We start from the raw sequence: 26009 nt of genomic DNA, 5'->3' as shown, positions 1-26009 counted from the left end.
ATCCAGGGAGACTGGCTCCACAGTCCGTCGCCTAAACTAGGAAACTATGCTGATCACCTTTCAGCAGACATATTCTTTTAATTGAAGGAGACAGCCAAACGTAGGATGGCCGTTTCAATGATTTTCCCGCCCACCTCGAGACCTTCTGCTAGAACCTGATGAAGTCAATGTATTGACAGTCAGTGCACTCTTTGGTGTCCCTGTTTCAAGGGAGTAGATTGGTGTAGCAAGAAAAACAAAACTTTGTATTTTAAAATTCAAAAGATACGAGTTCAAACTCTACTTCTATCCCTTAACTCTATGGCTTTCACCAACTTTCTACGCCTCAGTTTCCTTCTTGTAAAATAGAATTATTAATACTTGTAGACTTGTTGCAAGGAATAGAGATGTGTGGTGTGCATAGGGCATAGAACATATTAAAAGCCATTATAGCCAATAAAAGTGGTTATTCTGGGCTTCCCTGGTGGCGCAGTGGTTGGGAGTCTGCCTGCCAATGCAGGGGACACGGGTTCGAGCCCTGGTCTGGGAAGATCCCACATGCCGCGGAGCAACTGGGCCCGTGAGCCACAATTACTGAGCCTGCGCGTCTGGAGCCTGTGCTCCGCAACAAGAGAGGCCGCGATAGTGAGAGGCCCGCGCACCGCGATGAAGAGTGGCCCCCCCTCGCCGCAACTGGAGAAAGCCCTCGCACAGAAACGAAGACCCAACACAGCCATAAATAAATAAATAAATAAAAATTTTTTTTTAAAAGTGGTTATTCTAAGTATTTGTCTACGTAATAGACTGGAATTTCTTACTAATATCCAGCTGGTTCCACATTTTCTCTTCCTTGTACTTCTCTACCTCCCTGCCCATTCAAATCTGAATATCTAATCCTAGAAAGATTCTGACCCTCCTAGTTTGCCCCACTAAATGAAGTTAATTCTTCCATTTCCCTGGTTATGTAACAAGTAGAGTCACGAGGAAAATGCATATAGAAATACCTCTCTGTGGTTGTGGTATGAGTCTCTTGAAAAAACATTTCTTTATTCTCCTTGTTGCTATGTTGGATTCTTTATCTTAGCTAGTTCAGATACAAATTCATGTCTCCTATATTGTTCCTTTATCTGAAGCAAGACAACTCCCTGGTTTCAGATGGAAAATAACATTATAAATGGTTCAATTTGTGTGTTACAATGTCAAATTTGACTCATTAGATTGCCAGTAGTAGAAAACCCACTCAAGGTAGCTTGGTAAGAAAAGGCATTTATGTATTAATTCATACCATCGGGAAGTTTGGAAATGTAGCTAGGTCCTGGGGTTTCAAGCATGGCTAGATAGAGGATACTACCTCTTTGGCCATCTCTTAGAACCTCCTGTCTCTACTGGCCTTCTCTTTGGTTTCTTCAGAATAAATAAGATGATCAGTGGTAATCCCTATATCCCACACGTAGAGGCTAATGGCTCTGTTTTTCAGAGCCTTCACTAACACTTATAGCTGAAAAAAAAAAAGAATGAGAGACTCTGATCAGCCTGAGTAGGTCACATGCCTATGGCTGAACAATCAAAGTGGCCCGCGAGATACGTTACTCTGATTTGCCTGATCTATGCCATGTTCCCTGTCCCTCCGTGGCCAGAAAGGGAGAGCTATCCTCACTTAATCACAGAAAAAGTTTCATCACCAGAAAAGATTGCAGACACATGCTGTCCACTACCATCACCAAAGAATTCAAGCTTGGTTTATAAGGAAAAAAGTTTTGGTTCTGTATTTGCATGTACTAGATTCCAAAATCAAGGCTATTTTTAATGTTCTCATTCTCTTGTCTTGAGAACGTATCTTGATCCAAAAGATTAAATGTTATAGAAGTACTTGAAGAACCATATGAGAAAATATATTCAGCCGCTAGGACAGGGCTAAAGCCAATGGCAGGAATGGGAATGGATAGAAACCTAGTTACAGGGAAGGGAAGCCTAGCCAAGAACGGCATAGGATTTGTAAAATATAGTGACAGGTAAAAAGTTGTTTCCAGATAAGCAGTTGCCATCTGAGAAGTTTAGTAAAGTAAGAGTCAAGCAAACTAAAATATGTGGGTTGGCAGGCATCAGTAGTAAGACTAAGCAAGTCCAAAAACCTATCCCACCCCTACGTGACTATTTTCTATAGCCTTATACAAAGGCTAGAGTAATAGAGGAAAGCCCAAGAATATAGAGACCAACATTATAAAAGGAGGTTATAAAGGGGCCTTTTGTAATGCAACCCAGGGTGGATTAGAGACATTCTTCCAACATTAAAAAAAAAAAGTAAATAAAAGCTCCTTAAGGAAAGATAGATATTTTTAATGCTATATCACCAGAACTTTTATTAATCAACATAATAAAGAAATAAATGACAATCTTTATCTGCAATAGTAAAGGAATACTACTAATTAGTCTTTCAGATTCTTCACTTTGCGAGAATGACATCAGGGAGGTTTCTGTTCCTTCCTCCTCGGTTTTCAACATCTGAAAACCCTCTCTCCCACCCCCTATGCAATGACAGAATAAGAAGTGACTGAGGATGACTAACAACCCAGGTTAGAAGATAGACTTTTCAGCAGGAACCAAAAAATTAAAAAGCACAGAGAGCTCTAGGGGCTGACAGAAAGAAAGGGTAGTGAAGAGAGTACAGAACTAAGAATCAAAGCCAGAAGGCGAAAGCATGGGGACGAGCTGAACGTGTCAGAGAATCCAGTTTTGAACATTCATCACCCTGTGGACTCTGTATGTATTGGAATATGACACTTAAAGCACAACTTCCAGGGAAACAAACAAACAAAACTATCTTATAACCGTGAAGGACACATGGTTCTATTGAGACAAATTTTAAGAGGAATACTGTGAGTAAAAAAATTTAAAAAATTTAAAAAATGGGAGAATTCCCTGGCAGTCCAGCGGTTAGGACTCGTGCTTCCCTGCCGAGGGCCTGGGCTCAATCCCCTGGTCAGGGAACTAATATCCCACAAGCCACTGGGCGGGGGGAATCCAAATATTGTTTTCATCAATTACTAATTTAGAGAATTTACTTCCATCTTTGATGCCAGACTGTTTAAAGAAGACTATAATTGATACCACTGTAATCTCAAGGCACTTTGCCTTCAGCCTCTAAATATACCATAATGTTTGGCTTTCACTGCCATGTTTATAATCATGATTCCTTAAACCCAAGAAATGAGAACCACTGGGACAGATGTTGGACTTTCTTATAACAAATGTTGAACGTATGTTCTCTTAAGGTAATCCTACCTCTTGAAAAATTTGCTCTTCAACTTTCTTGACTCTTCAAGTTGGAGGCTGAGATAACAATAGATCATAAGTAATTCCCACAAGTGGAAGTTTTGAAAAATTATAAAAACATGTTAGGCGTGTAGCCATACTCTCATCAGCTTACTGATTTCACTTATGAAGCTTATATCCCTGGGGAAAGATTCATGGAGTTGGTGTGATGGACTCCTTTAATAACGTAATCATTTTATGATGAGTCCTCGTTTTAAAGGAAGTTAGGACATGGAACCCATAATATGATAAACTTCTCACAGATTGTCACAGCTTTTCCCTACTCCCATTTGCTTGGTAAATGAAGAAAACCCTTCAGAAGAACCAAAGATTATTAAAATTATCATTTTCATCAATATACGCTCAAGTCTCAGGTAGACAACCGGCTTCAATTAAGAGATTGACAAGCTTCCGATTAAAGATGGCGACCTTACAGGACCCTGAACTCACCTCCTCCCACAGACACAACAAGTCTATGGCTACATATGGAGCAACATCCTCTGAAAAAACGTAAAAACTGGCTGAGCCACTCCTACGGTCCACATCGAAGCAGGTAAGAGACGCTGGGTCACAGTCTCGCCGCAAACCCCACCAGCCCCGCCTCCGCCACCCCTGTGTGGAGCCCCGCAGCTGCTCACTGAGGAGAAAAGGGTTTGAACCCCACATGGGGCACCCGCCACTTTTAACACCTGCACCTGAGAGACGGCCCTCAAAACACGCAGCGTTGAAAACCAACAGGGCTCTGTCCACGAGCCCCACGCTCCACGAGCCTCTAGGGCCGTGGCTCTTAAAGGGCTCACGCGCTGGGACTCACCAGCCACAAGGCCCCGGGCGAAGCGCCAATCCAGGGTGCCGGACTTGGTGTAGGGGAGGCCCATTTGGTTGTTTGGAGTGTTGGCGGGGGTAGGCATCTGATCTGAGCGGCATTTAGGGGCCTGCTGGCACTCTCCGGGGGAGACTCGCGGCCGCCATTTTCGCTCACCCTTCGCCGCTTCCGGGGGCCGGGATCCCCGGATTGGAGCTTTTACGTGCGTCTGGCGCCCAGTCTACGGCCGCCGGGCCGGGTGGGGGGCACTACTTGATCGCCGGGTTCTGGTGGCCAGCGTGGCTTGCATTCCTGGGTCCCATGTGGGCGTGGCAATTTGCGAGGTGGTTCTTGGCAGGCTACCACCCGGGGCAGGGCAGTGCGCAGAGAGCAGTCGGAGGCGCCCGCAGGCTCTCTGTGAAGGCGGCCTCTTTGCCGGCCCTGGAGCTCTGGCCTGAGGGTCGGGCACACCTGTAGGGCCCTGTGGACGTGGATGTGCTCTCAGGGAAGTAGGCTAGTGCACCGTCATCTTTGCCTCTCCCTCTGCCTCACTATAGCTGGCAGGTATCTCCCAGACAGGAGCTTAGACACTCATCTTGAGCCCCAGATTTGGGGATTGCTGCCCAGGGGACACCTCAAGATGGTGACCAATGAGGTATAGGCTTGCAGTCCCATAGGACTGTATATACTTGCATGCTTTATCTTTTTTTTTTTTGGAAGAATAGTTGATTTAAAAGTTGTGTTAATTACTGCTGTACAGCAAAGTGATTCAGTTATATATATATATACATATTTTAAATATTCTTTTCCATTATGGTTTATCATGGGATATTGAATATAGTTCCCTGTGCTATACAGTAGGACCTTGCTGTTTATCCATCCTAGATATAAAAGCTTACATCTGCTAACTCCAACCTCCCTCTCCATCTCTCCCCCAACCCCCTCCCCCTTGGCAACCACCAGTCCGTTCTCTATGTCTGTTTCTGTTCTGTTCTGTTTCCGTTTCACAGATAGGTTCATTTGTGTCATATTTTAGATTCCACATATAAGTGATATCGTATGGTATTTGTCTTTCTGACTTACTTCACTTAGTATGATAATCTCTAGTTACATCCATGTTGCAGCAAATGGCATTATTTTGTTCTTTTTTATGACTGGGTAATATTCCATTGTATGTATGTACCACATCTTCTTTATCCACTCATCTGTCAATGGACATTTAGGTTGTTTCCATGTCTTGGCTATTATGACTAGTGCTGCTATGAACATAGGGGTGCATGTATCTTTTTTAATTATAGTTTTGCCCAGATATATGCCCAAGAGTGGGATTGCTAAATCATACATTCCATTTTTAGTTTTCTAAGGAAACTCCATCATGTTTTCCACAGTGGTTGCACCAACTTACATCCCCACCAACAGTGTAGGAGGGTTCCCTTTTCTCCACACCCTCTCCAGCATTTGTTATTTGTAGACTTTTTAATGAGGGCCATTCTGACTGGTGTGAGGTGGTACCTCACTGTAGTTTTTGATTTGCATTTCTCTAATAATTAGCGATGTTGAGCATCTTTTCATGTGCCTATTGACCATCTGTATACGTGCATAGTTTAAAAGCTGCAGCCTGAAGGTCTGGCTTCTTAATCACATACCACGATCTAGCACATTAGAAAACTCTAAATAAGAAAAATAGTCTTCCACAATCTCACTAGCAATCCTTGACTTTTTCATTTGTGCCATTCTTGAGTCCTTGTCCGCGTTCATTGTCAGAATCTGTATTGACTTTTATCTTCTTGTATGGTGATTTTAAAATACAATATTTGTTTAACAAAGAAAGATCTCTCTTAAAGAGCTATGCATAAACTCTACCAAACACAGCATTAGTTTCTAATATGTATGTCATGAATAAATTTACGAATATCATGGGTTACCCTCCTTGTGTTTCTTGTGTTCTCCTGCAGTAGTTCATGGACTGACGTTGCTAATCGGTGCTTGTCAAAATCGATAGTTTATATTCATCTCTTCAATTCTTGCTTACTAACCTTCAGAGAGTCAGTGGTTCCCCATGATATATTATTAAGAACAATTAACTTGCCATTTTATTTAAAAGAACAAAGTTCTCATTTCAAAAGCTGTGCATGCATTTACCGTAATCATGTGGGAATATTTTTAAAGCTGCTTTTAAATCTTTGGCGGTTCCCCTTCTAACTTTGCCAAATATAGTGTTAATAAATCTCTACAATAATTAACTTTAAACAAATTTGCTTACTTTTTAAAACAAGTTTGGAATGTTTTATTTCTATAAGCCTTTTTGTAAATGTAGAAAGACATTGGGCATCTTTGAAAGTAATATTTTTAAAAATTGACCTAATAAATTCTCTGGTGCATGAACTTTGTATTAATACTTATATAAATGTATGCCACCACCTCTTCCATTACCATACGGTTTAATGATTATGGTCTTAGAGTAACAGTAAACATTTCTTTTAAGTAAGCAGTACCCAATATCTTTTTGAGAACATTTAACTTTTTTACTTGGAGGCAGTATGAGGGATTGGTGACTCTGATCATTTACATCAGATTAATTCTAATGAGTATCCTTCCTTAAAGTAGATGAGTTAACCTTATCACTAAATCTTATTTTGTTCTAAATGCTCTTTGTGGTCTTGACTATTTGAATTACACATACCACATTGTAGCACATTAGAAAACACTAAGTAAGAAAAATAATCTTCCGTACTCTCACCAGTAGTCTTTGACTTTGTCATTTACACCACTCCCCAGTCCCTGCCCACATTCATTTTTAAGTAGTTGTTGTAGAATTTTGAACTTTCCAGGCTCTATGGCAGGAATATAAGGAAGTTATTTTTCATCAGACCTCTTTTCCTGATTCTGCCCAAAGTTCATGAGTACGTCTTTTAATTACCTCTTTTTTCTGAACTTGTTTTTCCTTAAAGAAATGTATTCCCATTAATGAAGCTTACACAGCACAATGTTTACCATTGGTTAACATTCATCTTCCCATCCAATGGTGTCCCATTTTTCCTGGCCCTGCATCTGATGTCCTATTTAGATTTTTACCAAGTTCCACTCTAATTCTATGTTATCCTTTAAAATCATATGGTAGAAGAAAATATCCCCTCAAAATTGCTCAAACAAGATATACACCCAAGAGTTGGTCACTAAAGACCATTTTTTTTGACATCATAACTCCTTTTCTGAAGAATGGAAAGCTCAACCAGATGGGACACAAAACAAAATATTAAGTACTATTCTAACTGCTTTTCATGTATTTTAACTTTCAAATATTCACAATCCAATGATGTAAATACTACTATTAATTCCATTTTGCAAATAAGGAGACTGAGGGAGAGAAAGGTTAGACAACTTTCCCAATGTGAGCAATCTAGCTCCAGAGTCTATGGGTTTAATCACTGCACATGTTGCCTCTTGATATGATTAACATTGTCACCTTGACCTCGATTTCTAACAAATGCATCCACAGGGCTTAGTCATATTTGAGAATACGTAAATAGACATAAGCAACATCACCTTAGAATTTTCTAAAAATCTTGAGCTAAAAAACTATGATTAAAGATTACATTTTCAACATTCTAGATTTTAAAAAGAATTTCAGGAATTGTCATTCAACTTCAGAAGTATTTGAGAAAATAGCAAGGGGATGATTGAAATATAGAGTAGCATCTTTCATTTAACTGTAGTCCTAAAACATGGTACAGCAGACAAGGAATTCAAAGTCAGAAGACCTAGCTCTGGTCTTGGCATTGCCCCTAGATCTCTGTGTTAGTTTAGATAAGTCACTTTCTTTTTTAAATTAGTTTCTTCATCTGATTAAAAAAAAAATCTGAACAGAAGTATATGCTTTGCCCATCTCACTGACTTGTTCTAAAGACAAGATAATGTGTTGGGAGCACTCTGTAAACTGTACAATGCTACACAATGGAACTTACTATCAAATATGGTTAAGAGCAAGCTCTAGTGTCTTTTTCATATACTTCCTAGCTATATGACCTTGGCCAAGTTCTGTAACCTCTCTAATATTTCATTTCCTCAACTTTAAAAAGTTTTAAGAAGATTTTATGATAGAATTGACTTCCTAGGATTTTTGTCACCTTTTACAAGATAACACATGTATAATTTGAGTTTCCTCAGATGCAGGTCCTAAGACAAGGATTCAAGTGCAAGCAATTTAATGGATGGTAGGGAAGTTATACAGAGAAGGCAAGGACGCAATGAAAGGTGCATTATCAGATAAATTACCACCCTGGGTTACTGCAACTTAATCCTGCTGAGGAATTCTGAGTCTAAGGAATGGCATAGACAATATACCATATATGTTCTATATAAAATCATTTTGCTTCATTAAAATAAGTTCTATTTACTCATCTTCAAGTTAACTAATCCTTTCATTTCTCATGTCCAGTTACCAACCCATCAAATGAATGTTCATGTCTTATATTAGACTTTTCACTTCTAGAATTTCCACCTGTTTCTCTCTTAACAGTTTCCATTTCACTGCTGTAATTCTCCAATTTTCACATCTCTTCTCTACCTATCCTGGTTATTACTGGTTATTATTTCTGCATAATAAATTCCACACTTAGCAGCTGAAAATAATCATTTTAGTTTGCTCATGATTTTATGATAATTCAGGAAAAGCTCAGCTTTTGTTGTCTCACGTGTGGTTCTAGTAAGATATCAGCTGGGACTGCAGTCCTCTGAAGGCTCAACTGGGCTGGATATCAAGATGACAACCCATAGCAGACAGTTGATGCTGGATGTCACCTGGGAGCTCAGCTAGGGCAATTGACCTAAATACCTGTATGTGCCTGCTCCAGGATAACAATCTGGCAGTAATCAAACTCCTTACCTGGCATTTGGCTTCCCCCAGAGGAAGTATCCCAAGATGCTGCATGTTTTTTTCTGATATAGCCTCAGAAGTTACGTAGGATCACTTCAGCCTTACTCTGTTTGCACTGTCTGAAGCAGATAAAAACCTGTCCATATTTAAGGGGAGGTGAAATAGAGATAGTTCTCAATGAAGAGTGTCAAAGAATTTTGGGACCATGTTTTAAAACCATTACATCCCCTTTATCTCTAAATTATTTAATATTTTGTCCTAGTTATTTTAAAGACCTCTTCAGCTAATTTCAACATCTGTGTTATGGATGGGTCTCCTTCAACTAGCTCTTTCTTCTCTTGCCTATGGGTGACATTGTCTTGCCTCTTCATATATCCTGCAAATTCTAACTAAATACCACATACTGTGTCTAAAAGGAACAGGAGGGACTAATATAGATAAAATTACTCTAGGAAGTGACATACTCCTTCTTCAGAGAAACCACTAGGTTGAGCTGCTGAGTGAGTATAATCCACGGTTATGTAATCTATCTTGGCTTTTAGTGCACTTTTATTGGATCCAGTTCACCACTGGGTTCAAATATTTTGATAGTGAGATCAGGTCTTTCCTGAGCGTAGGAAGATGCTGAAGATTTCTCTGTACTTTACAGCACAGCTGCCGGCACTACAGAGAGTGCTAGGGAGATTTCTTTGCTTTCTAACTTTCTACCTTTCTTCCCTGGACCCAGTTTTCCATGGGCTTATGCTTGGTGAAGGTTGCAAGCACCTCTGGAAAATCTCTCTGAGCTCTCCTGCTCTGCCCTCAGCCTCCAGCCACCTGTTTCCTTGCACTTGATGAGGGCTCAATATACCTTGAGGATATACCTCTCAGCTTTCTTTCCCTGTACCTCACATTCATACACTGTTGCCGTGCATACAACAATGGTCCCATGGGAAAGAATTTATGGCTGTGTGTGGAGTTGCTTTGTCACTGGGATTTTCAGAAATCTAAACACTCATTGCCATCTACATATAGCCATTAAAAGTTCATTAAAAATTTGGCTGTTTCTCCTTACTCCCATCTATTGGAAGCTTCTCCCACCACAGCCCCAGGGATGATAGCAAGGCACAGGCATCTGCTCTCCTAAAAAGGGCTAATTTCTTTCTAGAATTTAACTCATTGGAATTGTTTTACATTCTCAGCTCTCTGAAGAGTTTCTGAAAGACTATGATTTTATAGTAGCTTATATGACATGCTTTTGTTGTTAGGGATGGGAATGATGATCTCTTTTAATGCACTACATCAGGAACTGATTTTGAATGGGAAAATTTTCCCTGCTATATATAGCATGACCTTACTCCACAATGCTAAGGGTCTGCAATGTGATTCTTCTACTGGGGCTCAGTTGAGACTCCACACATTATATAATTTGACAACATATCCCTGGTGCAAGGCTATAAATGTCTATTTTTGTTCATCCCAAGTGAATGTAAAATGCTTCTAATCCTTTTTCTTGATTGGGATTGAAAGAAACATTCTTGTGAGATCAATAGTCTCATACAATGTGTCAGTGTATTGATCTCGTCTAATAAATATATAATATCTGGCATGGCAGCTGTACTTGGGGCTATCACTTTATTAAGTTTTTGGAAGTGTACCATTAGGCACCATGATCCATCTTGTTTTTTCAGGGCAGTATCTGCATTCTTTAGTTTTTGAAAGTGGCACTTTGCCAGTATACCAGTATACTGCCAGTATACCTAGGATGCTTCTGATTTATGATCTTGCATGGTGGGATGCATTTTAAGGGGCTTTCACATGTGCTTTCCCACTCTAATGGATATTATTATAAAGGTCAAGGAATCAACAGGAGAGCTCCATCAGTTGCTAGATATATCCATCCTTTTAAGCACATAGGTATTAGATAAATAACTACAGGTTGATCCAGAGAGCCACTGAATCAACTGTCAGACAGACTTAGGCCATGGCTCTATTTTATACCTACCTGGTCTCAGTACACTTCACTCAAACAAGAGAGTCATCATTGCATTCATGTATCTCAGAAGCAATCTCTGAGACAAGGTGAATTAGTTACCTATTGCTGTGCAACAAAATATTAGCAGTTTAAAACAACAAGCATTTATTGTCTTCCATAATTTCTGAGAGTCAGGGATCCAGAAGCATTTTAGCTGTGTGATTCTGGGTTAGCACCTCTCATGAATTTGCAGTAAGATGTTGCTAGAACTGGAGCCAGGGATGGGGGTCTGCTTTTTGATAGTTGACTCACATAGCTGCTGGCAGGAGGCCCCAATTCCTTGATATATAGATCTCTCTGTAGAGCTACTTAAGAATTCACATAACATGGCAGCTAGCTTGTTCCAGAACAAGTGATCCAAGAGTGATAGCAAGGAGTAACCTATGATGTCTTTTACCCCTACACACAAAACATCATTTCTACCATATGCTATTGGTTAGAAGCAAGTCGCTAAATCCACACAAATTGTCAGAATTTGGCTACATCTTATAGGAGAAGTAGTGTTTGAGGGTTGTGGGCATATTTTAAAACCACCCCAGGAGGGTTTGAGCGCAAATAGTATAGTTGGAAGACAATCCTAGGAAACACCAGAAAAAGAGAAGAAAGTAAGAGAAGCAGAGAAGGAAAAGGTCCGGTAAAGGGTATGTTACCAAGTAAGTAGGCAACTGAAGTATAACACCACTGGGAAACTTGGGAAAACACATCTTAGAGTTTTCCTACCCAAGGTGTGAGAGAGCAGAGTAAATATGCAATAGCTCCCATCAGTCATTGGTTGACACCTATCATTTATGTTCACAAGTCATTGTCCAAAACCAATTAGTGGCCCCCACCAACTTCAAGAGAACCAGAATGCCAAAAAGTGCAATTCTGCCATTTTCCAAGAAGAAGAAAAATATTCACCTGAAACAGAGGGTAACTGGATATTGATGAACCCAACTGGTGATGACCACAGCTCTCAAGAATCAAAACTTAACCCTGAGAAAAGCAGGGCCTAGAGTTTTTTCCACAATGAGATATTGGAGAGATAATGACAACAAATGAGGATCCTGTGGGACTGGTCCTGAGGGAAAGGAGATGGTAAGATATAAACTTTGAGGTCACAGGGCCTGAGGGGAAGACATCAGACAAGGGGGTTTCCCTTTCCCTCTGTTACCTCTACCAGTGAGTCAGAGAAGGGCTGATCGAACACCTAGAGATTGATTATTATCATCCTAGCACTCACTACATGTTTCCTACATGATTAGCCACATTATCTATTCATACCCCTATCTGGTAAGGCCCTTAATCCATAGCTTCCTTCACATTGCCTACAGAAGAAGCAATGCCTGAAGCTCTGCTGAGTCTCTTCTGAACCACCCCCATCAGGATACCCATTTTTTATAACCAAAGGTACATCCTTGATAGCTATAGAGGCAGTGATATTATGTAAGAAAAGGAGGCGTTCCCAGCCATTGTACTTGGGAGGACCAGACTGTGATGAAAATCAACTCTGTTATTTTCAACCTTTCTCCTAACCAATATATCTGGTTAATGAAATTCTCCATTTCCCACACCATCCTAGGTATCTGAAAATGTATTATGTCAAAGAAATAAGTGTATTGAGCTTCTAATAATCCCATTCATTTCTATCACTACTGGTTGAGTATTTTTCAAATGAGGATCTAGACCTTCTGTGATCATGAGAGATTTTGTTACACTTTCCATGAGATTGACATTGCTAACCCCAGTGCCTTGCTCAATTCAAATGAAAGTCATTATATTTTGTCTCAGTCACCTTTTTGAATTTGTAATGTCAGAGGGAAAACAATTTCTTTTTTTCACACCTTGGTCTATGGTTCTGTGCATTTTTAGAGAGTTCCTAAGTTTGTCATTCACTTCAAATTTCACATAGCAGTGTTGGTTTTTAACCAAGAAAAAAATATGGGGAATATTTCTTTAGAGAAGCCATAATTAGCAATGTTGCCAAATTACATCAACATATTCAGCGTTGGGTTTTTGTGCCACGAGATGGATATTACCAGCTTCCACATTACCATAGAAGTAATCATCAAAATATAGTAAAAGATAGCATGTTTCTCTAATATGGGAAAGGGGTAATATTAGCCAAAGATCTGGCAGGTCCAGGACAGATTTTCCTCTAATCAGAAAAAAAATTAAATCTTTGAAACAAAGTAATAGGGCCAAGCAGAAAATGGATGATTTTTAACTCACTACTTCTTGACTTACCTCAGAGTTTTTAGGTTTTGTCCACCTAGAAGTTTCCTACTGAGAGGAAACTTCTTTCTGAGGAAGCAGAGTTCATATCAGTCCCACCTCTCCCTTGGTTATTCTTCACATTATTATTTCACTTTTCAATATTATTAATCACATTTAGGGATGATAATTCTGTGTCCTGGTTTATGACAAATAGCATAGACAGAGGAGGTAAGGAAAGTGTGAAGATTGGATGTTAACCACAGGGACTTTACTTTCATATGTCATTAAATTCATCTTTTACTTACATTATATTGATAGGTCATCTCTCTTCTCTGTTTCCCGAAAATCTTTCATAATTTGATGATGTGTTTCTACAACTGGCTCTAAAGCCCTTGTTGAAACTATTGTAAATATTCCTTGCACGGGTCAACTTATTTTTCAAAAAGTTTGCCGTGAGAGTGAGAGCATAGAAAGGGGAGATATTGGAAATATATGATAAGCAACACAGCCTGCGCTCTGCCAATCAGAATGGATGTTCCGACTAATAAGAACCCTGGTCATATTTGTGCATCTATATCTGTGCCTGATTATGCAATCTGAAGATGAAGGTCAACAGGATAAATTATTGGGATGTAAGAATAATGATGAAGACATGTGTGTATTTTTTTAACATCTCAGCAAAGCTGATATGGTGTAGGATTATAAAGTGTAGTGAGAAATACTACAGTCCTCATTCTCTGACCAAAACGGAAAAAGAAAACAGTGAAAGAATCTTAAGATAATAAGATACATGACTGATTTGAATGTAAAAAAATGTTTTATAATTACTAACATGGAATAACGGTCACCATTTCTAGGTCTCTAAATTTGTTGTAAGATTTTACTTGGTATGCAATGCATACGCCAATGAATTCATGTCCCATGTCAGTAATCATTTCTCCATCAGATAACAGGATTTACATAAAGATGAGTTTCATATGAAAACTGATTTTAGTTTATTGCTAGCAATAGATAATTTGATGAAGTCTCCCGCTATGCAAAGGGACTGCCCACGATGAAAAGGACTCATTAATGCCGGTGAACGGTGGACAGGATGCTCAGTAATTCAAAGAAACTTTTCAAATTTCAAAATGGGAAAAAGCAGGGTGACCAAGGAGGAATAAGATACATTTTAAAGTTATTTCAAAAGAGTAAATGCCCTAAGCTTTCCTGTACTCAAAATAAAAAACATCTATAATATTTTTAAGCTTTACATTGGATAGAAACAGGTCATGAGATAGCAAAAAAAGAAAAAAATGAACAAGAAATGAAAACGGCCATTCAGTGAACCCTGGGCCATTTAAATTCTTGTTTGAGAAAGTAACCACACTTTCTCATTTGACCTTCCATCACTCCCAGTCACTCTCTAGATGTCTCTACAAGAAGAGAATGTGCTTTGTCCAAAAGATCATTTCTGTTCATGAGATCCTGAACAACCCATGCCATATTCGATAGGCCTGTAGAAGACAGAATGTGTGTATTCTGAGAAAATGGCATATTTCATTTTCTTCCTTTCTTGTTAACTTTGATAGCACTCTTTCTTGCATCAAACTCTTTACAAAGAGGCAACCAGTATTTATAACTCTCTTGCCACTTAGGTGCGTGTCTATCCAGTTAAGATGACAATTTTCTTGAGTTGAATCATTGATCCTTTGTAAAGCGTAACATCTATAGAATCATATTATCATAAATCAGTTTTTCAAGACTGTTTTTCACCACATCTCAGTAAAAGATACATTTTTCACTATGACCCACTAAACATATTCATATTATTACGTATATTGAAACAAAGACCCTCACTATACAGTGAAAGCTAATATTCTTTATTCTGTGGTAGTTTGGATACTCTTATACTACTATATCTTTTATGTTTTAGTTTTAATTTCTTGTCATTACCTACCTACTAGATTGATCTTACAACCCATCTATGGCTTGTGTTCTTCAATTGGGAAACAATGCTGCAAAGATCTCAAGATATTATCTTGAACTTTGTTCCAAATGAGAAGAAATCAGGAAAAGGGGTTCTCTCCTAGAAATGATGAGTTCTTTAGAAAAAAAAAAAAAGCACTCTTTTCTCTGAGATGACCTACCAAGCCAAGTGAGTAGGAATCTGTTTCAGGCACAAGGGCATATCTAACTAAATACCTTTAGATTATCTCTAAAGCTTGATTGCCAAAGCCCAGAACATCACAATATTGTGGGGAACTCTTTAATAGTGCACTTGAATTCACCATTCAGTTCCCCTTTATTGTTTCCAGAGATGAAGTTATGCATTAAATGCAGAAGGACCAAAAGAGGCAAGTGCCTGGAATAAGGCCTTGAGGAAGAACAAGGGGCATCTTAAAGGCTGTGAGATAGCAGTATGACCCTGATATTGTGACATTATTATCAGCATCATGCTATCAATATCCATGTCAAATAGGATGAGTGTTGCTGTGAGTAGCTGAAGGAAGTAAAAGCCGCACAAAATGATCGTGTGTTGCTATAAGCCTACCAGGACATACTTAGTACTATCTTTATATTATGACAAAAAAAAATATTTGTAATTTGGAGCATTTTCCTAGTGTCTACAATTGGTTAGCATTTACTTCATTTGAATTTGCCTTTGCTTTTTCTAATGTTCCACCGTATTCTTATGCCACAAGTTCCCAGGGATGCTTTCTCTGTTTTAACCATATGTAAAGAGTATATATATTCTTTTAAATTACAAATTAAAGCTTTATGGACCCTAAAGCCCTTGTAAAAAAAAAAAACCACATGCACAGCAGATAGTGTTTTTCTTCTCTTCCTAAAGAAAAGGTAACAAAACAGCATGACTAGAAGACTTTTCCTCATTTAGAATATTTTTTCTGGGAAATACATTGTTTGTAGGGTCAGAGAAGGATTTAGTGGCATGGCTTACTCAATGTGGTCCATTATCTGGCATTATGCATTATCTGACTATGGATTATATTCTAGTAAAAAGGGAGTAAAGGGATCACTTTTTAGAACCACATTATGTTATTCAGGCTTTTGAAGTGTTCATGCATATTGAAGAGAGAGTTTTGGATCCCCAAAGGTTTAATGCACCCATATTAAATAAAGAAAAGAATCTCTTCTTCCTAGTAGGCTTAATGTGGAGAGAAGAAAGACCAAGTGATAAGAAAATTCAATAATACTGAATTTAATAGGAACATGTCCAGTCATTCCAAACAAATACATTTTGATACACCTGAAAATTCTAATCAACTGAAAACAGATATGTGAACACCAGGATCATCTTGTTGCACAAAGTCTCATGTTTATGTTCTCTCTGGCATAAAATGGGAAAGTAAAGAAAAGAAAACATATATAGATAAGGTATAAATGTATCTTCAACTCTCAACAAGATACAGAAACAAATAGGTCATTTTGCTGTTTTTTTTAAGTCTTTTAGTAGACTACCTCAGTGAGAAATATAGTTTATTTACAGTTAAAATATTTATATTCAATAGGATATGATTCAGTAAAATCAATACAAAGCACATTTTAAATAATTACTTATTCAACAAGTAACTTGATATTTATCTTATGTCCTCTCACATCCAGATTTTTATTATTCATTTGAATGAAAGCTACTTGTTATTATAATAATATTAGAATTTTTTAGATGGATAAGTACTGCTTCTAAAAGCAAAGGCATAAATAAAATTAATCTGGATAATGAAAATATGTATTTGATGTGCATTTATACTTAAATATATATTCTGTGGTAATTCTGTGTGTGTGTGTGTGCTTACACTGGCAATATTACTTTTCTTTTCAGCATAAAATAAGCAATCTTTAGTTAAAGACAGCATTAGCACTTGTAATATTGCTGAGGTTAAATCTTCTCAATAGTGATATTGAGAGTCTTAGAGTTAACTGGATATTGAAAACAAACTTAATTACTTTAGTCTTAAAAGAGACCCTACCTCATTTCTCACAAAGACATTGCAAGTCATGTGTGACTTGGTTCCAAATACTATAGGTCTATATTATTAATCTTTGAATGCCAGACCAAAACTTAGAATTAAAAACCTCCCAACTGCAAACCTTTATCTTTAATCATTAGCAAATATTTATGATATAAGCTTGGTAGAATATCTGAGTTTGCTATTTGTTGTTAAAACAGTTTCTTTTTAATTATATAAGTTTTGCTCACTTTCTTAGACTGTGTAAAGCATACTGTTAATTAGTGTCATGAAAAGTCATCCACTGAGTGGACAGGAAACATTAATACATGTGTGCTATTTGCCACAAACGACTCACGGTTCAGGAGCTCTGTTCAGACACTTCCCTGTGGCCTCTAAGAAGACCTGTTTGAAGTTTAGGCAAGACCAAGTCAGCAGGTATTAGAGTAAAATCTAAAATTCCTTTTTTGTTGTTGTTTTTGGTTTGCCTTTCTTTGGTACAGTGAGAGTGGCATCTCAGTACATTGGACTGGCAAATTCTGGGAAGATGGAGGAAATGACCAAAATACAACTCATAGCCTGCTTTGGCTAAAAGCTGTTTGGTCCCACTGGGTTAGGAAAAAGGACTCCTTCCTACAGCCCAACCTAGAATTCCTGGATTTTGAGACAAAACCCCAGTTAATATAAAATACTGCATCACCCACTTTGTCTCTTTTGTGCATGGATTCCTTTTAGGGGCTGAAAGGGAACTAGGGGTATTTGTTTGATATTCAGTCCGAACATTATACGTCTGACATTGTTTCAGTAAGCCAGCAAGTACATGCCTAGGAATGGACATTTGGAGAACAAGTTACAACTTGGACAGATTCCTGTATTAAAAGTTGCTTTTTCCTTTTAAGCCTCAAAATGAAAGTGTACTTTTTAATATAAATGGGATTGGGGATCCAGCAAATGTATAAGACTATTTAAAAACCTGCTGAATGACAGTCACTTGGGGGGAACAGGCATCTGGCCATGGCCAGAACTAAGATATGTTTAGGGGAATACGGGGGACTTATTCTTAAGCTTCAGACTAAAGGGGACGCTGCTGTTCTTGCAGCCTGAATCCCACAAGAAGTCAGCAGAGCTCTTGCTAAATTCTCAGTGGGTATTGAAGGCTGGAATTTGTTTCTAGGGTCAAGGGAGCATCAGTCCAAACCAAGGATACGGACATTGGTTGGTGTTGGGGATTTTGCCAACCTCACTTATTTTGTTTTGGTTTTCCCCTTTATTGATTTTTTTTTTTTAATCAGCACTGAGAACTTTCATATTTCTACATGGGAAGTCAGGTTGTGCTCCAATTAGAAAAAAAAGATGTAGTAGAAAAATAGTATTGTGTTATAATAAAAACTTTTCATTATTTTTGAAAAAACATTTACTGAGCACCTAGTATGTGCTAAAGTAGAGTTCACAGCCCAAGAGAGTTGAGATGAGATCAGGAAATGAGAATATACGAGTTCAGCATGTGAGAAGGAGTAGGGTTACAGCATGAGACGTTCAGAGGATACATTGCTTCAGACTTGGCCCTGAGAAAACAGTCTCCTGAAGGAAGCATCTGGGACCACAGCTTTCAGCAGCAGAGACTTGATCAGCTCCTTCAGGCTTCCAAAACGATTGTAGGCAAGGGCAGACAATAGAACAATTAACCTCTTACTGTGAGTTTTCTCTCAAACGTCTCTTAACATCTGGAGGATTTGAGTGACAGCCTAGAAAAGCTGAAACCAAGAAACTCTCTCTATACAATATTTTCTCTATTTTTCTCCTATCTACTTTATTCCCTCAAATAATGCTAATGCTCTTTACTATCAGTTTCAGACTGGACCTAGATTTTAATATGTACTGATTTGGGGAAATTGCTTTGCTTGGGAATCGTTGTATAAGAGAATCAGCATTTAGAGTAAAAGTTGCTACTTTTAAATAGAGGGGTTTTGTTGGATTCTGGGGTTATTTATAATTAAATCACATGGGTATTATTCCAGTGCTCTAGTCCTATGTTATTGATATTTTGGAACCTCAAAAAGTTAGAATATATGAGAAACTGGTCATATTAGTTAATTACTGCTGCACAACAAACAACCCCCAAACAACTTTTATTTGCTCACAACTCTGTGGGATGACAATTTAAGCAAGGACGGCTTGTTTCTATTCCATATGGTGGAAAGCTGGGCTCACTCATGTGTTCACAGTTAGTTGGCAGGAGGGCCAGGGTCTGCCTCCTCCTAGATGGCCTCACTCACAAGGTTAGGAGTGGTTTGGGCTTTCAGCAGAGGTGCTTTAATTCTTTCCCACATGGCCTCTTCACACAGTTAATTCAGACTTCTTCACCCAGTGGCCAGATTTCAAGATGTCATGGCCCAAAGCACAAACGCTCATCAAGCCTCTGCTTACACCACATATGTTGAAGTTTAATGGGACAAAGTAAGTCATGAGGATAACCCCAGAGTCAATATGGAAAAGAACACATAAGGGCATGGATGGTTAGAAGCGTGACTCTTTGGGGGACATTAATTTAATGACATGCCACAGTTGTGGCGAGGATAATCCCTCTTTAGTGATAACAAAGTATCCATATTAGTTCTGTGCAAAGTGACATGGGCTAAACATACACACACACACACACACACACACACACACACACAGTCATTCACTTGAGTGAGACTTCTTTAGGTAGGGCCAAATAGAATAAGAAGAAACCTTAAAGGACACACCTTTGAATTATTTGTGAGCAAAGAATTTCTCCTTAGCAGAAAGAAGTAAGAAAGTTAATTTGCCCTTTTCTGTGGAGGTAGGAATTTTCTTGATAATTAATAAATTATTATCAATTATTATTAATTATAATCCTTTGATTACAATTAATAATCAAAGGATTTTGATTGCATTATTTGACCCATAGTATCCATTTCACAATGTTTAACACCGTCTGGTGAGTGTGATTGGACAGCAGGAAGAATTATTCAAAGTAGAAAATAGAAGAGAAAGGAAGTTCTTCACTTGACGCAGCCTAAGAGTTAACTTAATATTTTATCTGGGTCAATTGCAGAAGCTTCTGAAGGTATTGTAAAAGATCTGAGGGTGTGGTGGTTTTGAAATATGTCCAAAACTTCTTTGATAGCCCTTCCTTCAAGTGGCAGAGTTTTATTTTCCTCCTATTGAGTGTGGGCTTAGTGTAGTGACTCACTTGTAACAGCATGCGGCAGAAGTGATGGTTTGTGACATACAAGATTAAGACATAAAAGACATTTTGACTTTCTCTTTGATCTCTCCTCTTGAATCACATACTATGGAGGAAGCAGTGCCATGTCATAAGGACACTCAGGAAGCTCTATAGAAAGTTCCATGTGGTGAAAGACTGGGGCATCCAGCCGATAGTTATGTGAACGAGCCTTCCTGGAAGCAGATTCTCCAACCCCAGCCAAGCCTTCAAATGACTATAGCATCCCCTGATATCTGGGGTACAACCCTATGAGAAACTCTGAACCCAAACTACCCAGCTTAACCATTCCCAGATTCTTATCTCTCAGAAACTGTATAAGGTAATAAATGTTTATTGTTTTAAGATGCTAAATTTGGGGATAATTTGTTGCACAAAAATAGAGTACAGAGGAGCTGAACCACCTCTATCTTTAATCCCAGATGTGCAAAATAAAGCACCGAAAGTGCTCAAGAAAATTACCCCAGTGATGCAGGTAGGACTTACTGATGTTTACTGACCTCTTCCCCACCAAGAGAGACAGCCTCGCCCTTAGCTCATCATAGACTTGACCTTTAACTCCATGGAATTAACATAAGAATGAATACAAAGACAACAATTTTGGCTTCTGGGGAAAGAAACTAAAACTCCTCGTCAACCCCTCTCCTCCTTACTACACCTCAAGGATGAATCCATTTCTGGTGAAAAATATTCTACCACCAAAATAAGTAGGTACTACACTGAATTTCTTGGGGAGCAACCACTAGTTAACAGATCTGTCACGGAGAGGTGTGACCCCATGTAGACAATTCCCATGAAGCCTATGTGGTGATAAGCCCAGGACTATTGCCACAGAGTAGGGCCACACACTCTTCACTCTTTCTTTCAACTCTTTTTCTCTTCTATCCACAAGTCTGAGGGAAGCCCAGAACTTGTTTTCCCTCAGAAAGCAAAACAAAAGCACAAAAACAAAACCACACAAAAAAACGCTAGCTATCTCTTGCCCATGAAGCCCAACTTACCTACTACTGCTTTACACTGAGTTTCAGAGCAAAAACCCCAGCCAAGAATGAAATAGCACTTTTCCTTCTTTGTGCTTTTTTGTACATATATATGTCTTTGGGGCTTTCAGAGAAGAAGGCAGAAGCAGGGTTCAGATGTTAGTTGGTTCTAAGTGACCACTGTTTTTTTGTTGTTGTTGTTTTGCTACACAATTATTTAGTGAAATGTAGGAATCGTTTGCTTGCATTAATTCGTGGGTCAGGTTAAGAAATGGGTACAACGTCATTAGCCTAGACTGTCTGCCAAATTGTCAGTTGAGCTAATGCTCTGTAAAATGTGAGGAAATGCAGAATATTCCAAGCAGGAATTGGGCACCGTAATAGTAGGCAAAATTTTATAGTGTCAAGTTCAAAGTAAGGCACATTGGAAATAGCGATTTAACATCCTTTGTCCTGATTTTGTAGTTTCCTTACCAACTCCCATATTTGAGGAGGCAGTTATGCCTGAGTATGAACTGTGGAACTGGATCACAGCTGATAAGCCATGAAATAATTTAACCACTTGGAGAAGAAAGAATTTAAAAAGACCCAAAAGTTATCACTGTCATGACAGCTTAACAAAGTCTTCTGTTTGCTGTGAAAAGAACTTTAAAAAGTAAAATTCTATGCAGTCTAAAAAAGTGCATGTATTAAAAGTATGCACTGAGTGTCTGGTAAATGCCAAATTCATTAAATAATTATCTCATTTAATTTTCATTAAAAATGCCTGTGAGGGCAACACTATTATTCATATTTTACAGATAAGGAGACCAAGACTTAAAGAATTTAAATGTGTTGGTCATGATCACATAGAGGGTCAGGAGGCAAGTCTAGATAGGCTGACCCCAGAATGTTAATTCCTAACCACTTCACTATAGTATCTCTAACAGGAATGAACCCTTAACATATTGAAGTACTATTAAATACCACCAGCAAATTCTGCTAAAGGATTATGAGGTTTCACTCATAGAGATACTTAAGATCTGATTATTTCAAAGGAGAGAAATAAAGAATTTTATTATGTCTTTTCTTGGCTACCAGCCTGGTAATATTATGATATTAGTCTGCCTGTCTGTCTGTCTGTCTTTCTGTCTTTCTCTCTCTTATTCTCACATCACAGGTTATGGAAACTTCAGTCCTTTCTCTCTGATTCAAAGCTGTGTATCTAGGAGATAGTCTCCGTGTAGCTCAAAATTGTCACCTTCTTCCATATTCAAAACACAGCCTCAGGTCAAAAGCACATTGCCCTGACCAACAGTTCTCAACATCCTAGAGAAAATCTATATGCTGCACCCATCACTGTTGCCCGGTGAAGCCTTGTAAAATGTTCTTCTCTTACCTGCATCACTGAACAGATGGTTTTCCTATCCACTTCAACTGTTCTGGTGCTAAATCCACAAAGATAGCATTGCTCCAAGCCCTCAGCTTTGTACAGGAATATCAGCGACATCTGCTGTTTGACTCTCTGTATTGTTTTTGCCTTACTTAAGAACTCTGGCATGGAGCCTAAGGGATCTAGCCAGGCAATCTGAGTATCACTTCACCATGACGAAACAAAAGTGTCATGAATGAAATATCGTGAAGATAGTTCTCCCCCAGGCTTTATGATAATCAAGGAGAGTGGAACAGAGCTGGCTGTCAGTCCCCGGAACAGGTACTTGTTTTCTCTCTACCAGGCTTCTTGGTTCCTCATGAAAACATCCCCTGGCAGGTTCACTAACCAACCCTCAGAACATGCCCAGATGAATATGAATCTGCAAGAAACAGAGTTAGCTTATTATTCCAGCATTCTGGATGTGTTGTCAGAAACCCATCACCAGTCAACTGCAGGATAGCCAGTATATTATAATCTACTCAAGTATCCATTTTTTAAATGTATGCTCTAGCTTGGATCAAATAGGATGTGAAAATATTAAGTTATTTTGTTTATGATTAAGCTAAAAGCTTAACAATTCTAGCAATTCTAAATTACAATCTGTATATTTAGGAAATCTTTCAATTTCATTGCAGTATTAAAACATCATGGAAATTATAATATTATCAATGTATCTGAGTGTTGATCAAAGCATAAATATCATGCCAATTGAGGACATGTCTAATCATACAGGCAGCATTGATAACATCTTGATAAGATCTTGGTTCAGAAAGAAGCCCCTAGAACACCTTCCTTGTTATGCAAATAAAAAGTAATAATTAGGCATATATTTACAGGGCAAGTTTGTGTAGAAAGGGGGTAAAATGACCTTTTTTGAATCAATTTAGGCTTTCTTGTCTGACAGTCCTAGTATGCAAAGCTCATCAATGGAACGAACAGCCAATAAGCAGAAAAAATCTAGCAGCTTTTGGGAAAGAAGAACTTGAAAACCCATCCTCTGCTTTCCAAGACTATAAATTAAGGAAACCTGGCAGAACAGACTGAGTTGCCTTCTCTGAGGTCCACTGGCAGAAATGAACTCTAAATTTCCCCAAAGGAAATGAAACAAGTGCGAAAGGGCAGTTTGGCCTGTTGACATGGAACCTCAGGGTTCACCAGCGACAGGTGAGGGCTGGAACTGGAAGCCCTTTGGGACCCAGCATGCATATGTGAAATAGGATATGTGAAGACAGGAGTTTCCTTCATACAGCAGCCATTTATAAAGAGCCTACTCTGTTACCAGAAAGTTTCCTAGTCTCTTTATAAGACATTGTACCTGCTCTGAAGATAATCACAGTGATGATTGGAAAGGGGGAATATTGGACATCGGCAGTTTCTTGTGGTGTCTTGGTTAATTTTCTCAGCAACTCAATGAGGTAGACATGTTCCTCGTCATCTTCCAGATGAAGAAGTCTAGGCTGAAAGAAATTAATCTATCTGTCCATAGTCACAGGAGCAAGCGATAAAGCTGAGATTTGGACCTTGATCTGCATGATTCTAAATCTCATACTTTTTCAGAGTCAGTTCTTAGAGATGTGGTGTTTCCTGAAGATCACATATTCTAAAGATGCATTCAGGTGAATACAAGCCAAAGTGAGTTGAGACCTTTGGAACTAAAGATACCAGAAATTGATGAAAGTAGATGATGTAAATTCAGAGGAGAAGTTACCGTACAAGTCTACTTAGGCGGGTCAAGTACTGGTTACTGAAAACACAGGGGCAGGGTCTGTGTGAGAGCAAGTGGGGTATGCAATTAGAAGGAATTAATAGATAAAGGCAGACAGGTTTGACAGAGGGTTTTATAAGTGGATAGTGGGATTTGAAAGAGGAATTATTTTTCTTGATGGCAGCGTAATAACTTCCTAAAGAGTTAGGGATTTCTTGCCATATTACATTTAATCAGTGCCTTTTTTTCTGAATTAAATAATCTTATAGATTATACTGCACTGATTTTCTGCCATTGGGAAACAAGAATCTATATTATTTTGTAAACTGGAATCTCAAAGCACTAAGTTAGAGAACAGGATACTTTAAATTTCCATCATTGGCTTGAAAATTAACTTAGTAAGTTTCTTATATTTTATATTAAAATAACAGTGTGATGGTATACTGACTGTGACAGGGTTGTTAATTGCCTTTTCCAAGCTCCATTCTCTGCATTCACCCTGAATAACAGAGCTCAGTTTTATATATATATATATATTTTTTTTTTCTCTTCCAGTTTTACTGAGATATAATTGACATACATGACCTTATAAGTTTAAGGTGGACGGCATAATGATTTGACATACCTACATCATGAAATGATTAGAGAATCCAGTTTTATTTGGGTGATCAAGTTACTAGCTAAAAGACTATATTTTGTGTAATTTTTTTTTGAAAAGGTACAGCTCAAGTCCATAAAATGGAAGCAGAGAACTTGTAAGACTTCTTAGAAAGTATAGTCTGTCTCTGAAGACTCTAAGGGTGGCAGAGTAGCAAAATTAAGGGAGACTGGATATCTGACAATCCTGGAGTCATCACGATGCCAGCAGCTGCCTCCCTGTAGTCTCCTCTGGGAGTAAGTTAAGACTCTCCTTATGTAAGCTCCTATTACTTTGGGTTTTCCCATTTCATATGGCCAAATCGGATCCTAACCAATATAGAACTAATTAGATTAAATCATCATTGACTTGAGTTGTTATTAAATGCTAGATAATCTTAAATTAAAATTGTAGTAAATGATAAGTAGATGATTTGAGTAATTTAAAATTTATAAATGGAGTTTGTAACCGAGTTTGGTCCATGAGTAGAAAATATAATAATTATTTGAAAGCTGATCTAAGAAGAATTAGTCAAAGTTAGGTGATAATAGATAAAAATTTTCCTGAATTTCTTTCACATTTTGAGTATTTCACACACAGAGCATAAGCAACAAAGACAACAAAGTGTTTGGACTATTTCCATACGTAATTAATGTTCTTATGGTAAAAAGAAAATGTTCAAATGCAACAGAAATGCAGGAATTCACTTTCATCTCCAGTACTCACTGAAGTATCTATTCTGTTAAATTTTATTGTTGAAGAAAATGTGCTATTTCTAAAGGTAATATGATACTTGAATATAATTCTTATGATAATCTACCATACATTAAATTAATAATAAAATAAATAGAAAATTATGGAAGAGTCATGAATATCCTTGCTTAAACTTCT

At 38.2% G+C, this 26009-nt stretch overlaps 1 protein-coding gene across 7 annotated transcripts in view; it reads right to left on the bottom strand.

The window, feature by feature from the left end:
* The window catches only part of GNGT1 (G protein subunit gamma transducin 1), a 294503-nt gene that overhangs the window by 255144 nt on the left and 13350 nt on the right, over positions 1-26009 (bottom strand). For 4 of the 7 annotated variants that reach the window (XM_059932782.1, XM_059932787.1, XM_059932788.1 and 1 more), the window contains exon 1: positions 4106-4405. The exons of 1 other annotated variant lie outside the window; for it this stretch is intronic. The gene's annotated coding sequence lies outside the window, so the exon portion shown is untranslated. Of the gene's footprint in view, positions 1-3741; positions 3791-4105; positions 4406-26009 lie in introns of those variants that run through there. 2 more of the 7 variants (XM_059932786.1, XM_059932785.1) reach the window with 2 other exon arrangements.

The sequence above is a fragment of the Balaenoptera ricei genome, chromosome 9 (assembly GCF_028023285.1).
Source record: "Balaenoptera ricei isolate mBalRic1 chromosome 9, mBalRic1.hap2, whole genome shotgun sequence".
NCBI classification, from domain to species: domain Eukaryota; kingdom Metazoa; phylum Chordata; class Mammalia; order Artiodactyla; family Balaenopteridae; genus Balaenoptera; species Balaenoptera ricei.
This window is presented reverse-complemented; position numbering and strand designations above follow the sequence as displayed.